Source organism: Ixodes scapularis, unplaced genomic scaffold, assembly GCF_016920785.2.
Source record: "Ixodes scapularis isolate PalLabHiFi unplaced genomic scaffold, ASM1692078v2 PGA_scaffold7__128_contigs__length_106722199, whole genome shotgun sequence".
Taxonomy (NCBI): Eukaryota; Metazoa; Arthropoda; class Arachnida; order Ixodida; family Ixodidae; genus Ixodes; species Ixodes scapularis.
Window position 1 is genome coordinate 89,964,985 of NW_024609882.1, and position 12,142 is coordinate 89,977,126.

Below are 12,142 nucleotides of genomic sequence, written 5' to 3' on the forward strand. Positions count from 1 at the left end.
ATGGTGACACGGCTTGCGCCGACCAAGACTCCACTGACGAGACGTGCGCTCATGGAACGCATTGCTGCCCGCTCTGACAAGACCAAGCAGCGGTTACTGGACGAGTTGGGGAGAGCTGAGCACATCGCGATCACGGCCGATTGCTGGAAAAGTTTCAACCGGTAGGTGCTATTTTATACTATTTGAGCGCGAAAAGATATGATTTAAAAAAACTGCCCTTGCATTATTAAATTTAAAAAAAAAAGTAACAGAAGAAGAAAAAGACATTTCTAGAATCGGGCGAACAGTTTACATTGCTTTTTCTCGGTGGAGCTTCTATATTCAAAGGAGAAGTGATAAAACGCAACGTTTAAAATGAACACAGTAAACGTTTAGCAGCGCTCAGCGTATTAAACAGTTTATAATACACCTCAGTGCACACGTGGATGATCGGTGACCGAGTGTGTTAACAAACTGCAGCTCGAAGCACGTGGATCGAAATTTCGCGCGGCATATGTGAATAATAGAGCTTCACTGGAAATAGAAAACAACGATGGGTTGCAAGGCCGTGCAGGCCCGTAGGTCACAGTTGGCGGGCGGCATATCTCGGGGATCCTGAGTTTATAACCTCCCCTCTGCCCGTAACGATGACGAACTAGATGAGCCTCGCACCGGCATGTGCTCTTTTAATCACTACAGGGCAGTCCAATTGAAAGACCGCAGGCTAGTAGCCGTGCTTCACTGACGTAGCGCTGTCTTAGCTTTCATACAACAAATTTGGCTTCTTTTTTTTTTTTTGGCGCCTATCAAGAAGTATTGTGACCTGATGAATCATCCCACTGAACGGTGCGGTTAGCACTCAAAATATGATTTTATTCTTTTCAACTTTTAACGAACGCAAGGGCAAGAGAAGGAAATATATTGTCACTGAACTTCATCCCGCCGGCTGTTTGCTGTAATTATATATGCTGAAGTACGGCGGGCGGAACGAAGTATAAACTCGTCGCGTAGTAGAAGAGGCTCCCGAACGTGTTTTCGTCTATCGAAACGTCACAATTTGTGTTAGTTCTTACAAAAAAAAAGAACGCGCGAAGTATACATCTGCAGGTGTCAGTATTTTATACTTTTTCTGGTTTTTCTTTCCACTGATGTTTAGTGCATTCCTCGGGGTCACCGCCTTGTGGCTCGATTCGTTGACACTGGAGAGAAAGACAGCGGCACTGTGTTGCAGAAGAGAAAGAGGCAGCATGGCGTTTGAAAAGATTGACGAGGAGCTAGAAGAAGTGTTTCTAGATTACAAGGTGCACAGCAAAGTGGTCAAGGTGATCATGGATAATGGCTCCAATTTCCTCAAGGCATTCCGGTACAGTACTTTTTAATTGGATAGTGCACTATGTGCTATACTGATTACGGACTGAATGTTTGCATCTTTTTACAGAGTTTATGGTCAGTATGACGAAGAGAGTGAGGAGTTAGACATAGTGGATTTGGCGTCAGTTCTGGAGAATGGTCAGCCGTTTCGTTTGCCTCCACATCAAAGGTGCGCTGCGCACACGCTGAACCTTGTAGCAAGTGTCGACGCCCAAAGAGCCGACCACGACAAGACTATCGAACCTTAAGCCAGTCGGTCTTCGGCAAGTGCCAGAGCCTCTGGGCCAAGCAAAACCAATCAACGTTGGCGGCAGATGAAATTCATGACCTCTGCGGAAGGTGAGTATTCACCAAATTGCCCTGGGAACAAATCCTAGGATGTTTATTTTTTTGTTTTTTCTGAGAGTCCCAGGTTTTATAAACAGATGTGAAAGCTACACTGTTGAGTTCTGGGCTGGTAAATTATGCGGCCAGGGGGACATAATATGGTCGAATTGTTACTATAAGTCAAATAATTTTCGAAAATATGGTAATTTAACTTTATATTAGTAAAAGAGATTAAAAAAACCTCAAATAGTGAACTTAAAAAAGAAAAGAACACGTCCGAATGTGTGGGGAGCAGAGCGGTGAGGCTAAAACTAGCACTCGTTCAATTTGGATGCATTTTCGGAGAGCCAGAAAGAGCACCATATTTTTCTTCAGTTCACCAATTGAGTTTTTCATCACGCTCAGCAAGTTTCTGAGTATGTTTATTTTCCATATCCCCCCCCCCCCCAATGATATGTCTCACAAGCAGTATAATTCACCTACACACACAACATTAGTGTAATTTTCATGGCTTCATAAGAAAAATCTGAACCGTCTGAAAAACACCTGTCTATTCGAATGAGCGTTTTTCTTATTTAACGCTGCTGAACCAATCAAATGACGCAGGTATCTTGTTGTGCCCAACGCCACGCGTTGGAATTCACGGTACGACGCGATGCGATGCCTGCAAGGTATATCGGAGGAGACGCCGCAAAAACTGGAGGAGCTGTGCCTGCGCCTGAAACTTCCGATCCTTCGTCGCCCAATAGAAGCAGATTTCATAAGCGAGTACTGCGAGGTATGTTTATTGTCAGTACTTTTTCAAAATGTACTGTAACAAATGTGATATGTCGTTCTGTGATGAAGCCGATTGCCAACGCGCTGGACATACTTCAAACGGATGACAAGATGTATCTTGGGTACCTGCTGCCCACAATAACTGCAACAAGACGCAGACTAGCGGCGCTATCCGGCCTCTAGTATTGTAGGCCACTAAAAAGCGCAATTACCGACGGCATTGAAAAAAAGTAAACCGGTGATACTTCTATAGTGGCGCTAGAAGTTATGTGATTTTCATTATTTTGGCCCGACGAGCATGTTAAATATTTTGTCCTCTTTACAGGTTCGCAGGTGCCATGGACGACACCGCTCTGGTGATAAGCGCTGTCCTCATCCCGCGCTTTAAGCTGCAGTGGGTACCGGAAGCTGACCGTGACAGAGTGATCCAGTTGCTGAAGACTGAGGTCTCTCGCCTGCATGCCACGGCGGGAACACCACGTAACTTCAGACCCGCCAGCGACAGGAGAGCCTGAAGATTTCTTCAGCTTCAACGAGGAGGGCCACTGCAGGCGGGATTCAGAAGCCCAAGACGTCATGCTTTACTTGCAGTCAGACGATAGAGATGTGAAGGACGTCCTGAAGTACCCAACCCTGCACCGCCTGTTTCTGAAATTCAACGCTGCCGTTCCATCCAGTGCGTCGGTGGAACGTCTTCTTAGCTTGGCTGGGGACGTCTTTAGGAGAAAAAGGGGGGAAACTCTCCGATAAGAACTTCGAAGTTCAATTGCTTCTGCGAGCGAATAAACTATTTTGGTGAAAACGGAAACTATAGAACGACTGCATTTATTTTAGGCTGGCAGGGTTTTTCAGGGATCAAAACTGCTGTTCATTGTGCAACCACAAAAATATAAAAAGTAACTCGTTACTTTTTAGAGTATTTAGTAGTTTACTCAATTACTACTACAAATGCGTAATTTCTACTCTACTCCAATTACTTTTGGCGTCGATACTCAGTAACTTAACTTAACTACCTTTTTTGAGTAATTTGTACATGTCTGCTCCAGGAACTGCAGGCAGGGCTGCAGCAGAAACTGGAGGTTCCGGGGGCAAGTTACCTCCCCGGGTCGCGTATTAGCAAACCATATCCCGTACAGTGCCTGGCCACGCCCCCTTCGGCGCGACGCAAAAGCGGCCATCTCATTGGTTTTCAGAACTTCACGTGACATGACGTCACTTCCGCGCCGTTTGAACGCATTAGAGCGCGTTTTCGTCTCGTCAGGATGGCGTCCGCCGCTACGCTGGTGGGTGAGACGCGCGTTACGCTGCGCCGCTGTAAACACTTCGTTTCACGCGCGTGCCTAGATGACTCGAATGCTTTCAACTTAGCGATGTGAACTCGTTTTTCGGTAAGATGAACGCCCAGGAGTGCACGCCGAGATGATGCCACCGCATACGCGCCGCTGCCGAAGTCGCCCTTACGAGTACGACCACTATACGATCGTCGAAGTTCGCCGCTGCACCGTAGCACCAAATGCTAGCAGGAGGGCGGCTCGACGCGGACGCAATGCTTTTTATACGTGAATATGTCCTCGTTACGCGAATTCGCGCCTAATCGTGACATGGGCGCGCTGTGCGCCTGATGCCTACGCGCGTTCCAGTGCGAATTCGGAAAGCGATGGAGGTGTCGTTCTATCACCAACCAAGTACTCGGGCCCCTCAGAATGACTGACACCTTCAGTAAATGTACCGCAGTAGGTTGGAGTTGCGCATCTCACGACACATAATGCTACAGCGTATGCTGTAGCAGTATGTCGGCATGCAGTCCTGGGCGTTCATCTTACCGAAAAACGAGTTCACATCGCCGAGGTGAAAGCATCAGTTGCTAGCATTTGGTGGTACGGTGCAGCGGCGAACTTCGACGGTAGTAGTGGTCGTACTCGTATGGGCGACTTCGGCAGCGGCGCGTATGCGGTGGCATCATCTCGGTGTGCAGTCCTGGGCGTTCATCTTACCGAAAAACGAGTTCACATTGCTAGAAGAGTGATTGTTTGGGCGAGTTGGTTTGACATCTTATACAATCTTGTGCGCAACAAAGACGAGGACAAAAGCAGAGAAGAGGAGGGCAAGTTGTTGTGTCCTCTTCTCTGCCTTTGTCCTCGTCTTTGTTGCGCACGAGATTGTATAAGATTTCACATTGCTAAGTTGAAAGCATTCGAGTCATCTAGGCACGCGCGTGAAACGAAGTGTTTACAGCGACAAGGTGGAAAGTTGGGCGAGTTGGTTGATGGTCATATTACGTTACGTGCGTTACGCTGGTGGGCAGCGTAACGCGCGTCTCACCCACCAGCGTAGCGGCGGACGCCATCTTGACGAGACGGAAACGCGCTCAAATGCATTTAAACGGCGCGGAAGTGACGTCATGTCACGTGACATTCTGAAAACCAATGAAATGGCCGCTTTTGCGTCGCGCCGAAGGGGGCGTGGCCAGGCACTGTACGGGATATGGTTTGCTAATACGCCCCCGGGTCCGGGACTGTGGCGCTCGGGGCGCCGAAGGGTGACTCAACTTTCGACGCCTCCGGTGGTCCGACGCAAACACGGTGGGAGGGTTGCTAGGCCCCCCACGGTCGAGTCGTGGCCACCGGGGTCGACTCTCGCAGACATGGTCTAGATGTCCTTGCTTCTGGCAGGAGAAGCAGCGACGGTGGGCGGCCGGAAAACACTTCCTCGAGTGGCAGGGGCCACCACGGAAACGGCACCGCTCCGGAAAATCATCGGGCGGCGCGACGGTGTAGATTGTTGCTGGGAGATCGTAGTCCCGGAAGGTGATGCCTCGTACAGGGGTCCTTGTCGGCTCGGCTTGCCGACGGTAGTAGTCGTGGACGGAGGAACGCCGTCCAACAGGAAAGGCCAGCTGGTGCTGGTAACGGTCGCTTCTTGGGCGACTCCGGCAGACGTTGGCGAAGTGGCCCGCACGACCACACGAAAAGCACGTAGCTCCGGATGCCGGACAATCTTGCCGCGCGTGGCTCTTGCGGCCACATAAGAAACAAAAATCGCACGACGAGCGCGCGCGAGCTCCTCGATGGGGGTAAAACGTGCGGCGCGAACGCCGGCGGTTGAATGGGGGAGGAGGTCTCAACTCGCAACCCGACGGGCAAATACTTTACGAGGGGTGGAACACTGGCGCCATCTAGGTAGTGTGGCGAGTGACTTAATGAAAAAATTGAAATACTACACCACTCCCAAACTTTTGGCGACTTCCCCTGCCGTCCTCCTCGACCACACACACCGTCAGGGAGGCCCCCACCACAGCCAAACTCGACAAACAAGGATCCACAAAAAGGCGGGCGAGCCGAACTCCTCCACAGCCGTAAGGGGTCCCAAGTTTGCGAGTTAGCGGGCGGAAGACTCCACATCCGAAGGGGGGTCGAACGTACAGGTTGGCCTCCACTGGCAGGGAGATGTCTATAGTCAGTTACAGGTTAAGAAGGTAGCGGCAAATGCCCCTCAAAGGGAATCAGATATCCTTCCGCCACCTCCGCATCCAATAGCGTCCCACCGCTTCCGTGACGTCGCGGCCAAGGCGCGAGGAGGGTCTTGCCTTTCTGTACATACTTGCTTTATCTTTCGACTTTGACTTAGCATTGTGGAAGCCACGAGAGGGAGATTAGAGTTCTCCCCCACCGACGGAAACAAATACGACTTTCGGGGATTAGCTTCCCCCCGTCCCAATCCGGCTGAAGCCTCAATTCGGCTAGTGCCTCAATTCGGCTAGAAGTTTCAATTCGGCTGGACGTTCCAGTTTGGCTACATCCTCAATTCGGCTAGAAGTTTCAATTCGGCTGGACGCTTCAGTTTGGCTAAATCTTCAGTTCGGCTACAAGTTTCTATTCGGCTGCATGCTTCAGTTCGGCTAGATCCTTGTTTCAATTCGGCTGGACGTTCCAAGTTGATCAAGCTAGAAATGCAAGCATAAGGTGCCCCCAATTTTTTTAGAGAGACAATAACTATATCTGCATCTTGCCTTTACATTGCAACGTGCAAGCTCAGATCAATAAGTTCAAGCAGCTACGAAGGCTTTGGGCACAGAAACATTTGTGTTTGTGTTGTTTGTTCTGTGGAGCTGCCGTGCAAACACCAGGTCTCTCCTTCAAAGAAATTTATTCACTTGCCCAAAGAATGGATTACAGCAGTCCAAAGATTGCTTCTTCCAGCGCTGGCCACTGTTCACGTGAAAGGGACAGGACGCCTTGGCAGCTCCTACGTCGAACTGAGTTGAAGAAAAAAAGAAGATACCTGCATCAGTTATGAGAGAAAACAATATGGTAGGGGTTCAATCCAGTGATTTACATCTTCAGGAGGCTAAGGAGAATGTAACAGTATACCTGTAATTTTTTTCAAGGTCACAAATTTGCCTCAAAATTGGCTAAACACACCCGCAGCTATGACTGACCTCGTAACCAAAACATTACGTCCGCAAAAAATTGTTTGGCGACATTTAATTTTCAAATTCGGTCCTCCTCATATTTTCAAAGTGAAAGTTTCTACTGGCAGTATTAAAAATATGCAGGCTCGGGCAAGCTGGTGTTGCATACTCCTCCACAACGCGAAAAATTCGCAACCAAGCACAGGGACACACAAAAGGAAAAGATATTCATGAAGCTCTGACTTCCAACTCAGACTTGTATTTTTTCTTCTCTGCCTGCACCTGCCTTTTTAAACAATAAGATTTTTTTTTGTTATTTTTGGTTTCATCTGGATGCAAGATAATCTAATTCCTTTTCGCAATAAATTTGGACAAGGTTTAGTGACACAGTTTTCTTCTAACCTCGAAATCTTTTCAGCTTCAATAATTTCCCTAATTAGTTGATTATTATTTTTACTTATTACGGGGCAATGTTTTTAGTTCTGCTTGACATCTGCAATCTTGGCAATGTATGCCTTAGTGTCCAGAAGTGATTCTGTTTATGTTGTAGTTGTGTTCCCCTAGTCTATGTGACACCACTATTTGTGACGTCGGGGTGGGGAGGGGTTCGGTTTTGGCAGTAGAACTTGTTTCCAACTGATTAGAAGAATTTCGATGGCAACAAATAAAACCTGCGGAACCCCAACAATAGCTCAGCAGCACAAAAGAAATATGTTCCATTCTGTTCTCTGATGCGGTTGTGCTAGCCATGCTCCAAACAAATAAGAGTTTCGAACGAACCATTTGGGCTTCGTAGCGTGAAGAGGGGTTCAGTTTCTATCATGAAGGAAGCCATTAGCCCACAGATTTTGTGGGACGAGCGAAGGCGGCGGAACCTTTCTAGATTTCACACTTCACCCCGCACAGCCATGCCGCGCAGCACGTTCCCGTGGCACCTACGGCTGTGAGTAGCAAGTATGTCAGGGAGCCTTTAAAAAGATGGGGAAAACAAAGCTTTTCAGTGACCGAATCGAGGAGACTCACAGCTTAATGTACCGACACCTGGATAAGTAACCCTGTTGTTGTTGTTGTTTACGGGTTTTATGGCGCAAGAGCTCTGACGGCCATACTGCGCCAAATTAGGTAGGATAACTAACCCTGGTTTGCAAGTTTTGTCGTGGGAGAGTTGGTATTAACTGGGGTGCACTGCGAGTTGTAGAGGATCTAGAGTCACACCGCCATATTCAGCTCAAGAAACCTCGTCTAGGCACAGTAAACTCCTTCCGCAATCATTGAGACTATAAATTAATTAATAGACTTGTGTCTGGTTATTATTTCTTTTTCTTTTGACTTTCTGAGAATTGGAAAACTCAGCAAGCAAATGTAATATCTAAATTATTCTGAAAAACTGAGAATTTAATCAAAACAAGCTCTGAGAAACATAAAATTTTCCACAAAGGTAAACTCCAGAAAACACCCTCCAAATGCCACAAAGGATTACGTTCTTTTCCCCTGTCTTTCTTCTCCGACATTGTTTCCCTGCTTTTACTAGTCTCGGGTTTTCCACATTATGATCGACAAAGGATTAATTCTGGAAACACGGAATGCCGCTTATAGTGATGCTGCTATATGTCACGCTAGGGGTAGCCAGGCAGGCTCTGGTGCAGCTTGGTTATGACCTTCCTCGCAAAGGGAAGTTTTGGCATTGCATATGAGGTGATACTTGCCCAAGTCTAGAGGTTACCTTGGCAAGGTTATGGAAGCACCCATGCTCACAAGTACGGTAACTGCCCAGGTCACCTTGGAAAATCTCAGCACACGGCAGGCACCACCGTCTGTCGTAGGTATGATGTGCTGCAATGTCTGATGACAGAAACTGCAGCAAAACAAAACATATTTTCCTGTGAAACAGTCCATAGCTGCAATCTCCGTACCAGCACACTGCATGAGTAGCTAATCTCATTGTGCACTTCTTTCTACATTAGAAGCACAGTTTAGCCTGAAGGCGTCGGCATATTTCGGTTCCACGTATAAAGTCACTCATACAGATTTACGTCATCAAACATATTTTGCCACGTCTGTGGCTGTGGTAGAAAATACTAAGAAAGGCGAGATAAATCGACGATTGCATGCTTCAAATGGTCAGAAATGGGAGGAAAAAGCCCCGATACACTTTCCTCCCCTTTCTCCTCCTGTGAACAGCAAGGTCAAGGGAGCCCACCAGTGGTGCAACCGGTGGTTTGTACGCGGTGCTCGAACATGATTAATTTACGATGTTTGGATACCATCATTTCAGCCCTGTTGCGATTACATTCATACCTTAAGAACTGTCAAACGCCGATTGAAAAATAATTGTACCGGCTCATTCACGGCTTTCTTAGCTTTGGTTGCTCCCATTACGGAATAAAGGGTTTGTTCAACAAATAAACGACGCACTCCCGAGCTTCACCCAGTTTGTCACTGAAGGCTCTGTTCGTGTTCGAAGCTGGATCTTTGCTCAAAAAGCACTTCGAAATTACAAACAAATCTACGACTCTCAGCAACCCTCGTCTCATTGAACCGCAGTGCAGTTTTCGCCCAAAGGAGCCACAAATAACGACTCTTGAGAACAAAATAATTATCTATAAAAGCTAGACACAATGCATGGTTCCGGCATTTGAGAACAAGGTATTTGACGTCTTTCGGAGAACGTTACAAAAGCTTAGTATTCCAACAAGAGCTTAAACGTAAAAAAATTTCAGTTTTCCTCGTATCTGCCTGAACTGGGCGGAGCCACCCGAACGACCTGACGTATGCAAGATCCAAAGCATGTGTCGCAAACTGCTGTGTGCAGCGCGCCGGAGCAGCCATCTTTCCGACTGTTTGCACGCTGGCTCACATTGTTTCGACGCACATGTGTCTTGCGTTTAACGTTTCGATGGCAGCCTTTCAATTCTAAGAACAAAGCCTCAAGTGCTAGCCTGGCTGTCACTAACACTGTTCACACACACAGTTGCTCAATGCGAAGTGTAAACAAGTACGCCCATGACATGCTGGAAAGGACAGCCTGGCGCCTAGGCAGTACGGCCACGCAGGTCCAATCAAAGCTCGCAGGATGCTGTACATACACTGCGCGACACTGTTAAGCACTAGACATAACAAAGAAATAAATGCACCTTGATCCTACGAGAAAACTCGGATGACACAGAGTATAGTGAGACTTGCGAAGATTGTAACTGGGTTCATGAGCTTTTAATCACTCCCGCGACACACACCTGCACACAATGTGTCATCCGAATTTACCCATTGGATCAAGGTACATTAAATTTTTTTCCGCTGCCAAATGGGAGGGAAGGTGCGACAACACTATCCTTTTGTCTTAACCTAGCATGAACTAGCTGGTAATGGTACAATTACAAGCGAGTTGCTTTCACTGGTGTCCCTCCTGCTCGAGCTCTCGTACAACCAAACCGCAATTAAACGCAGGGCGCTTGCCCGCACTTGTAGCCACTCCAGCTACTCCATGCTAATGGGGTATCCACACGAAGGAGAAATCCGCCACTTTCCTCCGCGGATCGCGCATCACGTGAGACATACGTCATCCCTTTTTGACGCCTCGCGGCACGTTCTCCTCCGTGGCGGAGGCGCGGAGGCTTTGTGCTGACAGCACAAAACCTCCGCAAGTGCACGCGGCGGAGCCGGGGACGGAGTTTCCCGGGATGTTGACGTCACGACATCCGTCCGCGGAGTTCTCCTTCGTGTGGATACCCCATAAGACGCGACAAAGCATGGCAGGAAGCCTGCCACCACAGCACGTCGGCCGCCGGGCATGACTCGCGAGTGCAAGCGCCACGTGAGTGACATGAATGTTCCGCAATAGCTGCGTGACTTAAAAGAACCCAGATGAAACGCCGTTCGTTGTGCCATTCAGTGGTGCAGGGGTAGAACATCGGGCTCCTAATCAAAAGGCTGTGGGCTCGATCCCCCTATAGGGGAGACATATCATTGATCTTCTTTTACTAGCTTTATTAAGTGAACCCTATCTTTGCTTTTATCCTCTGTTCTTCACATTCGACGTGCTTCTGTGACCGACTGGGTAATCCATGTCGATCTACAACAACTGGATCGGTCGTTGCATGCTCTCAACCCTAGATATATAACACACCGCATAATAAATAAAACAAGCGTCAGCTCGGAGCACGTGGAGCGAAAGCTCGCGCTGCAGAACCCAGGGATCCTGGGTTCGAGCCCCACCCCTGCCCGTTTCGATCTGGATGAGCATCGTACCGGCGTGCGGTCGTGTATCACGACTGCGTGGTGCACGTTAAAGACCCCAGGGTAGCGGCTGTACCGCACTGGCTAAATTGCTCATCTACAGCTGGGAGACTCGTCGCCCCTCTGAGGCAGACCAAGTTCTAGGCTGTATAAACACACACACAACCCAATTTTTTTTAAAACAAGCGTCCCGCAACGCTCACCATAGGAACCGTCACTGGCATCACTAACAGTGACAAGGTGCAACGCAACATCGCATCGCTCGGATGTAGCCCATCAAGAAAAGATTGCGCAATCTCTCAGCTGCAATCCATTGGGAAGCGAAATGGCCTCCCTGTATGTTTCGATTGAATCGGTGCTGTGGGCGGACTCACTGTTCTATGTGCGAGCCTAACATCTGTGTATATCTTTGGTGAGTGAGTACTCTGGGCTGCACCGGAAATTATTTTCTCGCGTCCATTGTTCTCATCAAGAAGAGCGTCACACTATCACCGTGCTCCTAAATAGCATGGATGCAGCACATCGTTCAATGTGAACGCTTTCGCACGCTAGAAAAATATTACCCTCTACTTGTGCAAAAAGAAAAAATACCTTCGGAATTTCACTAAAAAAACATATTCTGAAAACATGGAACCCTAACCATAACCACTCCAGTGTATTATATACTTGGGCAGGAGTGGCCAAGTATATAAGGCGGCCTAAGAGCTGCAAACAAAATCACAACATTTTCAAGAGCCGCAGGGGGAGGGAGGGAGGGGGGGGGGGGGGGGGGCCGCGGCAGATTTTTGTTTAGAGCAATAAACGAAACTCAAACTAATTTCCGTCTATCTTATCTGAGTCAAAAGCAGTCCAATTGTGCGTAAGGCAGCAGTAGCACATTTAAAACGCGTTTCATTCCTCTTTTAGGGGAAGTGCTCCGGGAGAGAGGGGGGGGGGGAGAGAGAGAGAGAGAGGAGGGATAAGGGAGGGAGCGGCGAGCCGCACTTTAACACGCGGAGAGCCGCAGCTTGTCCACCCCTGTACTAGGGCATCGCCATGCAGGTT

General features: G+C 48.3%; 1 pseudogene; it reads left to right on the plus strand.

Annotated features, from left to right (window-relative positions):
* Positions 1-2,969, plus strand: LOC115319568 (annotated as a pseudogene).
* The last annotated feature ends 9,173 nt before the right edge of the window (positions 2,970-12,142 follow it).